The following is an 11,273-nucleotide window of genomic DNA, read 5'->3' as shown; positions in this document are numbered from 1 at the left end:
CTGGGAGGTGGGCTAGCTTACCGAGGTAGCAGGCTGGCAGTTAGCAGGTCCCTCCGACAAGGCCTCGGCCATATGGGTCTCAGCTCCCGTAAGCGGCGGACTCCAACTTGGTAGGTTAGGTCAGTTTAGGTTGATGGTGTTGAGCTGGAAAGGTGTGAACTTGTAGTGTCCTGTACAGCGTGTTCAAAATGGCGTATCCTGAGGCACATGTATGCAAACTGCCGGCATTAATTAACTCCAGGGAATGCACCGGCCCCTAACAGTGACATCCTCTTATAAACACTGCTTAACCGCTCCCCCAATCATTTCTCAATGAAAAACAGTCCAAGTATGTAAGAAAAGGAAGATGGGAAAAAGGCAAATATAACCCCCATCACTTCTAACATTCCTCCCCGCTTACAGCGAAAGGGGGGGAAAGCATCTGGTTTCAGCCTATTTTTATGTATATATATATATATATATTTATTTATTACCCTTTTTATATTAATCATTTTCACATTTCTTAAAACAACAACAAGACTGTGTACAATTATAATCTGTTTTTTTGACTCCATTGATTCATGTGCATTACTATCAACCATGTACTCCCAAACTTTTCAAAATACCCAAGCCATATACTCATCCCCTTGACAGGGTGTCCGCAATAACATTTTCTGTGCCTGGCAAATGGACTACCGTCAGGTTATATGGTTGTAAAATTAAACTCCAATGGAACACTCTCTGACTGGATGTTTTGAACTTTGACAGTAATATAAGTGGGTTGTGATCAGTGAGGACTACCAGATCAGCTCCAGAACTAGAGGTGTACACCTCAAAGGCTAGGACAAGAGCCAGGGCCTCCTTCTCAGTGGTGGAATATCACTTCTGATGGCAGTTCAATTTCTTAGAGAAATATGCAACAGGCCTGTCTATTCCTGACACATCAGTCTGTAGCAGCACCGCCCCCACTCCAACATCACAAGCATCCACTGCAAGCTTGAATGGAACAGAGAAGTCTGGAGCAACCAGCACCAGTTCACTAGCTGGAATAGCTTTAACCATTTCCAGAGCTGTCTGAAATCTGCTGACCAGCTAAACCAGCAGTGGCTAACCATGTGCCATGGAGAGCCATGTGTATGCAGGTTTTCATTCCAACTCGATTCCACACCAGGTGATTTCACTGATACATTCTTCCTCTTTGGTTGAAGGTCTTTGGTTGAGGGGTTGCTAATTAGTGAAATCACCTGGTATGGAGTCCAGGTGGAATGAAAACCTGCATACATATGGCTCTCCAGGGCACATGGTTAGCCACCCCTGAGCTAAGCGTAACTCCCTTGTTCAACAGGTTTGTGAGTGGTGTTGTCACAGATGCAAAGTTGGGAACAAACTGCCTATAAAAACCACACATGCCCAAAAGGCGCATGAGCTGGCATTTTGTTTTCGGAACAGGCAGGTCTAAAATGGCTTGCACCTCGGCAGTCCTTGGTCTCACTGAACCTTGACCCACCTGGTGCCCCAAATATGTGACTTGCCCCTTTCCAATCTCACATTTGGGCAAGTTGATTACCAACCCTGCTTGTTTAAGACATTCAAACAGCTGTCTCATGTGTTCCATGTGATTAGACCACGGAGTGCTATTGTAAACCACATCATCCAGGATATGTGACAGTGTTCTGCCATCTGGAGGTTACCAAATTCATTAACCTCTGAAAGGTTGCTGGGGCATTTTTCATGCCAAACGGGAGAACCTGACAGTGATACAACCTCTCCTGCGTCACAAATACAGACACATCTTTTGCCCTTTCTGTCAACGGGACTTGCCAGTAGCCCTTTAACAAGTCAAGACACATACATGCATAGCCGATCTTATCAATACAGTCTTCCAGCCTGGGTATAGGATATGCATCTGTTTTAGTTACATTATTTACCTTCCAGTAATCAATGCAAGGACAGACAGTTAAATCAGGCTTGGGAACAGGGACTAAGGGAGAACTCTATTCACTTGAGCCTTGCTCAATCATACCGGTTTCTTCCATACAAACTTAGCACAAAAAGTAAGGACATTTGTGTTTGGTAGATTATTTCTTTGTTGTAACAATGCTTCTTGGCAATAAATCTTATATCAGGCACCTGGTTGTCAGCACCTGGGGTACCAGAAGCTCAAAACGAGTCAATAGCAACAGCAAAATAAGCTGTTTGGCATTGGCAGAGAAGATTTGGCAAATTTTTCATGGGCGCAACCCACATACTCAGCTCTGCTGCTCATCCCACAAATGCATGTTCCTTACAAATGTGGCACCATTTAAAGGGGAAATAAACAGGCTTTCCAACGGTATAAGATTTATTGCCAAGAAGCATTGTTACAACAAAGAAATAATCTACCAAACACAAATTTCCTTACTTTTTGTGCTAAGTATAGAACAACTCTGGTTTCAACTGAGCCCATTTTTGCGGGTTAATCCGGTACGGGTGCTGTTTAATGGGGGTTGCCTCACCAGTGTCTACATCATGGGTTATTACATTTGTTAAGCCAGGGGTATCTCTAAACAGAGGACTAAACTGATCCACTACATGTAATACATCCTCTTTCTCCTCTGTGGTGAGATGACTCAGTGACTCTCTGAGATTGACCAGGGCACTGGAATTCTTAAGCCTAGCTGTAACTGTCAACTGACCCAACCCCATCATCTCCTCCTCTTCCACAGTAACCTGAGATATGATCACACAGCGGATGGAGTGTCATGAGTATAATAAGGTTTCAAGAGATTGATGTGACATAGTCGTGATTTCTGTCTCCAGTTGGGTATTTCAACAACATAATTGCAATCACCCACTTTCTTGATAACCTTATATGGATCATACAATTTCACCCCCAGCTTACCTCCACCCATGGGCAACAACACCAGATCCTGGTCTTCTGCTTTGAAGGTATGCTTCACTGCCTTTTTGTCATAGTGAGCCTTCATCTTTCCCTTAGCTGCTTCTAAGTTACTCCTGGCCAAGTCACAAGCTGCATGCAGCCGGTCCTTGAAAGACACTACATACCGCAAAACCCCACTAGCAGCACCTTTCTGCAAAGCTGACTGCAACAGTTGTTCTTTCACCATCTTCAGTGGTCCTCTCACTTGATGTCCATAAACCAGCTCAAAAGGGCTAAAACCTGTAGCCTCATTCACCGAGTCTCTGACAGCAAACAATAAAAATGGCATAGCTACATCCCAGTCATTTGAGCAACCAACACAATAGGTCTTAATCATAGACTTTAAAGTCTGATGGTACCTCTCGATTGCACCTTGGGACTGAGGATGATAGGCAGATGACATAATTTGTTTAACTTACAGCTCGTGCATCACTTCCTGGAATACACCAGAAGTGAAGTTGGACCCACGATCATGTTGGACTTCTAGTGGTAAACCTACCCAAGAAAAGGAATGGAGCAGAGCCTCCACTATCACCTTGGTCTTAACTAATTTTAATGGCACCACCTCTGGAAATCTGGTGGCAACATCCATAATAGTCAGGAGATACTCATTCCCTTTCTTAGTTTTTGGCAGAGGAGCAACACAATCAATAAGTACTCTTGAGAAAGGTTCCTCCATGACAGGTAGAGAGCAGAGAGGAGCAACTGGAATTGTCTGGTTGGGCTTGCCCACAACCTGACAAGCATGACAGCTATGACAATTTGAAACCACATCTTTATGCATTTTGGGCAAGTAGAAATGTCTACTGATTTTCTCTTGAGTTTTACAGATGCCTAAATGACCTGCTAAGGATACTTCATGGGCTAAATGCAGGACTTCCTCCCTGAAACTCTCAGGCAACACAATTTGAGTCATAATGGCCCACAGCTAATCTGCAGGATGATCACGAGGCCGCCATTTCCTCAACAAGACTCCATCTTGGAGAAAGAAACCTTCAGCTACAGCCTTCATGTCCTCAGCATTATCATACATCTTTCTTAATGGAGCTCCAGAAGGATCTTTTCGTTGCTCAGATATAAAGCCTTCCTGACAAAACTGGGTGCAGGGGGACACTTCAGCTAGCATAGTAAAAAGGGTACCAGCCAAGCCACCAGATAGTTCATACTGCTCGCTGGAATTTCCCTTTTCAGCAGCCAGAGCCTGAGCACGTCAACACACTCCATAAACACCTCAGGATGTTCTCTCTCCAAAGCCATGGTCTTAGGGACCTCACAAGGTGTCTCACTCACAACAGGTGTCACACAAACCTGAGCACCAGCCAAATCATTGTCCAACACAAAGGCAACTCCTTCAGTCGGCAAGGAAGGGACAATACCCACCACTACAGGGCCATTTACAATGTTTGATGCCAGATACACTTTGTTCAGAGGGGCACTAACAAAACCACCTCCTACCCCCTTCACTGGGGTAGAAGCTTTTAAATAGGTGGCAGGCGGTAGATCTATGACACCCTGAACCATTAAGGACTGTGTGGCACCTGTGTCCCTCAAAATTCATATAGGGACCATTTTGCCATCAGGTGCACCAGAAGCTGACCCTTTTGACACAAAACCTTCAAAACCCTTCACTATTGGGCAGGAAGGCAGGCTTAAACTCTCCACTTCACAGGGACCGATCCGAGTCTGGGTGCTAATCAATCCCATAATTTTTCCCATCTCCATTTTTCCTCTTGAAACTGGGACAAATGTACATTATATGGCCAGGTTTTCTGCAATAATGGCAGATGACATCCATTTGGAAAAAATGAGACTACTCATATCTTTTCCCTGGCCCTGGAGACTGAACAGAGCTGGGAGTAGATTTTGTCATGACAGCCTCACTAGGCCTGTCAGTTGCAGCCTGCCTCCTATCCTTTCCATGGCACTTCTCTGCGAGTTAACACAACAATCTGCTGCCATAGCAGCTTTTCTTAACTCAGTAATGCCCATCTCATTTAGATGCATCTCCATATGCTGGGGCCAACTGGTTTTGAACTGCTCCACCAGCATAAGTTGCTGCAACTCTTGAAAGGTGTGAGTGTTAGTGCTTGCTAACCACCTGTCAAACACAACCTCCTGTTGCCTAGCCAAATCAAGGAAAGTTTCACTTGGTTTTTGCTGCAAAGACCTTAACTTCTGTCAGTAGGCTTCTGGCACCACCTCATATGCTGCCAGAACCACCTTCCTCACAGTATCATAGTGTCTGCTGTCAGAAGCATCTATCGCCGCATAAGCTTCCTGGGCTCTGCCCTCAAGCACACTCTTGATAAGCAACGTTCACCTATTCTCCAGCCATTCTAGTTCTTTGGCAATGTTCACAAAAGCGTCAAAGAACAAGCCCACCTCATTTCGATTTAACTTTGGCATGAGTCTCCAACAGCGGGAAACATCAAAACAAGCTTCACGCTTACACTATAAGTCACTGTTGTTCACTTTAAGCTTCTCTTGCTCTAATGTCAGCTTTGCTAACTCAAGCTGAAACAGCCGTCCCCCCCTCCTCTGCTCTTTCATGTACGGGATCTTTTAGGTATAACACTGAAATCAGGGTCTCCACAATCTCTGGCTTTTTAGTCTCTGGAGTGATGTCTACATCACAATATTGAGCTACAACAAGCAAATCTTTTTTAAGCTTATGCAAATCCTTGCGCCCAAAATCACTCCCATAAAACTCATCTATGTTGAACGTTGCCATTGTTATTGTTAAACAATTCTCAAAAAATAGGCTAACCAAAAGAGACAAGACTAACAAAATTATCTCCAAGGTAAATATTACAAAATAGCCTTACCAACAAAACATATAACCTGCAACAAGAGCTAGCTGGTTGCAATTCCCAGGAATTGATATGAAAAGGGCGCAAACAGAGCGCTCGCGACGTTACTCGCAGACCACAAACCGATACACTGCAGTACACACCAGCAAAACACCTGCCACCATCAGCTAAGTAGCTATCTGGTCTGCTAACCAGCCAAACCAACCTGTTATCAGCCTGTATCCCCGTTTTAACCTCAACACACACGATAAATGTATTCATTAACTTCCCTTCTAGCTATCTTAGATTTATATACATACACAACCATCCGTTTGAAGTGAGAAGTTGGCACCGTGCAGCTATTCTGCGCGTAGCTGTATGTCCGTGGCCTACTTCTAAACCTAGCAACACGCGGCTTTTCCCGAGCTGAATCTAACTCAGTTGTGCCTCTTCTCACAAACAGAACGCTTGGATGTAACTCGCTAACCGACGTCCAATCGCTAACCGGTTTTATCGAACATTAATATGCATTAATCTTGAAATAAACCACGGACGAGCGCCCCAAATTATGTTACGGACTAGTCGGGTCTAGGGGTTAAGAGTTAAGCATGCAATACAAGTCCTAACCTGGAGTGTGTAGAAAAGATGAAAAACGAGAGGAGAAACAGGAAAAAGGACTGATTTCCAAGACTAGAAAAATAGCCGGGAGGTGGGCTAGCTTACCTAGGTGGCAGGCTAGCAGTTAGCAGGTCCCTCCGACAAGGCCTCGGCCATATGGGGGGTTCAGCTCCCGTAAGAGGTGGACTCCGTCTTGGTAGGTTAGTTCAGTTCAGGCTGATGGTGTTGAACTGGAAAGGTGTGAACTTGTAGTGTCCTGGACAGCATGTTCAAAATGGCTATCCGGAGGCGCATGTATGCCAACTACTACTACCACTACTTTACTTTCGGCTGCTCCCGTTAGGGGTCGCCACAGCAGATCATCCGTTTGCATTTCTTTCTGTCCTCTGTCACACCCATAGACATACGTATACATATCTGTGGTCACACCAGCCACCTGCATGTCCTCCCTCACCACATCCATAAACCTCCTCTTTGACCTTACTCTTTTCCTCGTGTTCCTTAGTGTTTGCATGCATGCCGGCCGGCACTTATTAACTCTAGGGGATGTGCCGGCACCTCGCGGTGACGTCTTCTTATAAACACCGCTTAACCACGCCTCCAATCATTTTTCAGTGAAAACCAGTCCAAGTATGTAAGACAAGTAAGAAGGGAAAAGCAAATATAATCCCCATCACTTCTAACACTGACCTACATGTCTTTGGACTGTGGGAGGAAACTGAGCACCCAGCGGAAACCCACGCAGACGGAGAGAACATGCAAACTCCACACAGAGGACGACCCCCAAAGTCGGACTACCCTGGAGCTCTAACCCAGGACGTTCTTGCTGTGAGGCGATCGCGCTAGCCACTGTGCCACCATGCCGCCAGGTCTGCAATTTATCATTTATAATTTAGACCACACAACCCAGTGTTGCAAGGTGTAGGTGTGGCCCAATGACCTGGGGGAAAAGTGAGTCACACTAAAACTGTTGAGTCATCTGTTAGGCTGAAATCATTTCAACCAGAATTAAAGCACCTGAAGTGGTCAATCCATGGGTAGTTGTTGGTTACATCATATCTGATGATTACAGGTCACGCCATAATGATTGCTTCCTTTAGTCCATTTTTAGAAATGTTTGAAAAGTTTTGTTAATATGGCTCATGGAGACACAAGCAAAATTTAAATGCATCGGCTCACGGTGATTCCGACATTTCATCGTTCTCAAACATGGACACATAGCATATACACTGAACAAAAATATACTAACACAGATTTTAACAAATTTGTGAACAAAATTTGAGAGAAATAGGCCTTTTGTGTTCATAGAAAAAGTCTTAGATCTTTGATTTCAGCTCATGAAAAATTGGAGCAAAAACAAAAGTGTTGCGTTTATATTTTTTTCAGTATAGTTAAAGTCTTCCACTTACCCAACCATCCTTTATCTATTCCAGCTTAATCCATATGATGATTCCTGCATCAATCAGAACTGTAGTTGCTATTGCTGCAGTTGGCCTCAGCTCTATGCCATACCTTACACGAGTAAGGGCAATGTTTGGAATCTCACCATAGTTTTTTTCTGTAACTTTGCCGAAACTGCAGGCTCAGGGTCAGTTTCAGGGAAGCGCTCAACTTCAGAGACAAACTCATCTTCGACCCCAACCTCCGGCTTTCAGCAACAAGATGGCTACAACTGCCGTCCCAACAGAAGTTACCAAAATAAAAGCCCTAACTTCAAAATAAAAGCTCTCAACTTAGTCTCTTTCTTCCAGAATAATAGCAAAATAATCAAAAATGTAATAATAAATGCAAATTAGTGTAGGTTAGGGTTATCTGAATTTTAAAAAATCATCAGGTTTGTGTTCTACACACCAAAATATGTTATTTGAACACCCCTCTCCAATGATTTATTAAAAAAATACAGTGTATGGCCCACCCTAATCAGGGTCGCGAAGGGGTTAGAGTCTATCCAGCCAGTCCAACATACACCATTCACAATGTAGAGACTCAAGTTCAACCAGCATGTATTTCTTGAACCCAGGCAAACTTGGGGAAAGCATGCAAACTCCACACAGATGGGCTGAAATCAAACCCATGACCCCCTTGCTGCAAAGCAGCAGTGCTCACCGCTAAACCACTGTGCCACCCCTGGCTCAGTTACAAAATCAGTTTTGAAAGCTAACTGAAAATGCTCATTGTACCAAACATTACTGTAAAAGTAAAGTAACTTGAGTATTTAAATGGTCTACAAGCAGTAGACACAGTGCTTCATTTGTAAATCATGAGGTCCCAGATCACCGAGGAGGTGACCCAGCTGTAAACAGAGGTATGTAGGGGGGGCTCTATTATTATGTCGACATAGCAAACACATTAGACACCGCAGAAATTATATTTTCATGATTTAGGCAATATCTTCGACAACACTGAACAACTTTGTTATACCGAGGGCTCATTGAAATGATATAACTTTTATTGCAACCCTATTCTGTAGTCTTCAAACTCAATCAACTCACTACAATCACACAACACAGATGCTTTTGCCATAGCTGCTATCAGTAAACTCATCACCCATCATCACAGAGGGATGAGCCAAGTTATTGTTCAGGACAAAAGGAAATGGAGGGGGGGGGGGATCCAAAACTGAGATTACCACTGAAGACCACACTGGATCATGTGCTGTTTCTAGTGTTTGGTAGAAATGCGAAGCATTTTGTCAAGTGACATCTGATCCTGGTCTGGTTAATGGTACAATATTGGTAACGTGTTAAGGAATACAAGGTATTCTACTAGGATCAGATCTTTATAACCTTACAGGGAAAGCTGCCCTCTTCCCTGTGCCGTACAGCCCACCGTAGCCCACTGCACCATTCTGTGGTATTCTTTTATAACCGGCTCACCAGTGTGACAGGCTGGGGGAGAACCTGAATAATTCACGACTGCTGAGGCCTTAACCCACAGCTGAGAACACCGATCCCACACCGGGATTTTGCACCTCTCCTTGCCTCCAAAGCAATTGCCTGTCAGTAATCAGGAAAGAAAAGAAAAGAATCAAACAAAACACCCATTTACAATGAGAACAATGTGTTATTATGAGCTCAGCCCTGGATGATTTGAGTTGCAGATCAGAAGAAAATGGCACAATAAAGCAGATACATTACCATCGATACATACACAGCAAAATGTTGTCTGTTTAAATGGGGAGCTCGCTGTGTTACTGGAGTGCAGCGATTGATCCCTCTTGTATAAATAGGGTCGCGTCGAGAGAATGACATAGAGGGCTCCAATCAGCCCACTCAGACAAAGAACAGCTAATCCCACTAACACACAGCCAGAGGAAGGTGAAGTGGCGAGGTCAATCTTTTGTTAGCACTTATTTTCTTGGGATCGGGCCACGTGCACTGGCATGTTGTTACTGCTGGGCAAACTGCTTGTTCTAAAACATAGGAAGGGTCACATTCAATCATGTTTCACCCAAGTGCATATATATACATATATATATACATATATATACATACTATATATATATATATATATATATATATATATATATATATATATATATATATATATTACACACACACACTCCCTTTCCAAGAGAAGATTTAAATTGAGTGACATTGGTCCACACATTCCATCCATCACATTTGACAAAGATGACTGTACTCACTCTGGAGAGCTGCATGAGAGTGCATTTGGAGATGAATTTAAGACGTAATGTGTTCAGGAGCTCTGATTGAATAATGCCAAAAACACTTCTTTTTTTTACCTCCTACTGTAACCTTAAAATAGGTTGGTTGGCTTGGTTGGCACCTCTTCCAATCTGTTCTGGTGCACCAGGTAAAAATCATTCCATTAATACATCAGTTCAAAACTGGAATTTAAAAGTGCTATGTGCAATGTTTCAGAGTTCCTGGCTCATAATATGCTGAATGGTACTGATTGAAACAAAGTACAAATTCATGGCCCCTCCAACTCACAGATTTCTGCATTCAAAAACACAGGAGCCAGGCCAGCTGAGTTCTCAGTTGTTATCTGATGCCCCCCCCCCAAAAAAAAGACTTGACTCACACTCAGAGCAATCTACTGAGGGCGTTCAAAAACAGCAGATGTTGGCAAATGTCCTTTACACCTGACACCTTTCTATTTCAATGTGTTTACTTTGATTCGAAGTTATTTACACTGCTTTAGGATGGAGGTCAGGATTCAGCCTCCCGACTGACTTCACGACAAAATGCCAGCATGCAAGGTCTTTTCCAGTGCAACGTAGTTATTTATAGTGTGTACTCGGCGCAGTGCTCAGCCATTGACATTTCAAGCAGGCTGCCTGTAACAGACACAGATGCTCTTGAGAGTGAAATAGGTAGCTGATAAGAGACAATTGCAATCTCTTTTTCAATATAATATCAGACTATCGGAAGCCCATTCATTCAGCAGGCTAGAGTACTGTAATGACATCAATGGTTACCATGACAACAGACAGAGGGTGGATGACAACATCCCACAGAGTATTTAGAGCAGAGATCACAGGACTGCTCAGCATTACGGCTGCACTGAGGACTGGCTCAGTGACAAATAATTCAGCTAGCAATGTTAGTTTGGTAGTAGTAGTAGTAATAATAATAATAATAATAATAAACTATTTATATAGCACTTTTCTAAACAAGGTTACAAAGTGCTTCTCAGAACAGGATAAAATTGTTAAAAATGACAAAAAAACATTGTAAAAATAAAGAAGCTTCTTACGTTTGTAATATTCAGAAAATAGATGGGTGACCATGAGTACAAAAATGTACCTGTTACTTTCATTATGCAATGATATACGGTTGTCCTAAAACAAATGCACTGGTATTTGTTTTGGATATGCTGTGCAACAAATGAGTCAGCCTTGCGGTTTTGTATGGTCTGTATTATGATTACCATTCTAAACCAATGAATCAAAGTTGATCTTGATGTCCAGGAGACACTTTTGGGAAATCAAGTCTTCATTT

The sequence above is a fragment of the Lampris incognitus genome, chromosome 7 (genome assembly GCF_029633865.1).
Source record: "Lampris incognitus isolate fLamInc1 chromosome 7, fLamInc1.hap2, whole genome shotgun sequence".
Taxonomy (NCBI): domain Eukaryota; kingdom Metazoa; phylum Chordata; class Actinopteri; order Lampriformes; family Lampridae; genus Lampris; species Lampris incognitus.
Note: the sequence above shows the minus strand (reverse complement) of the source record.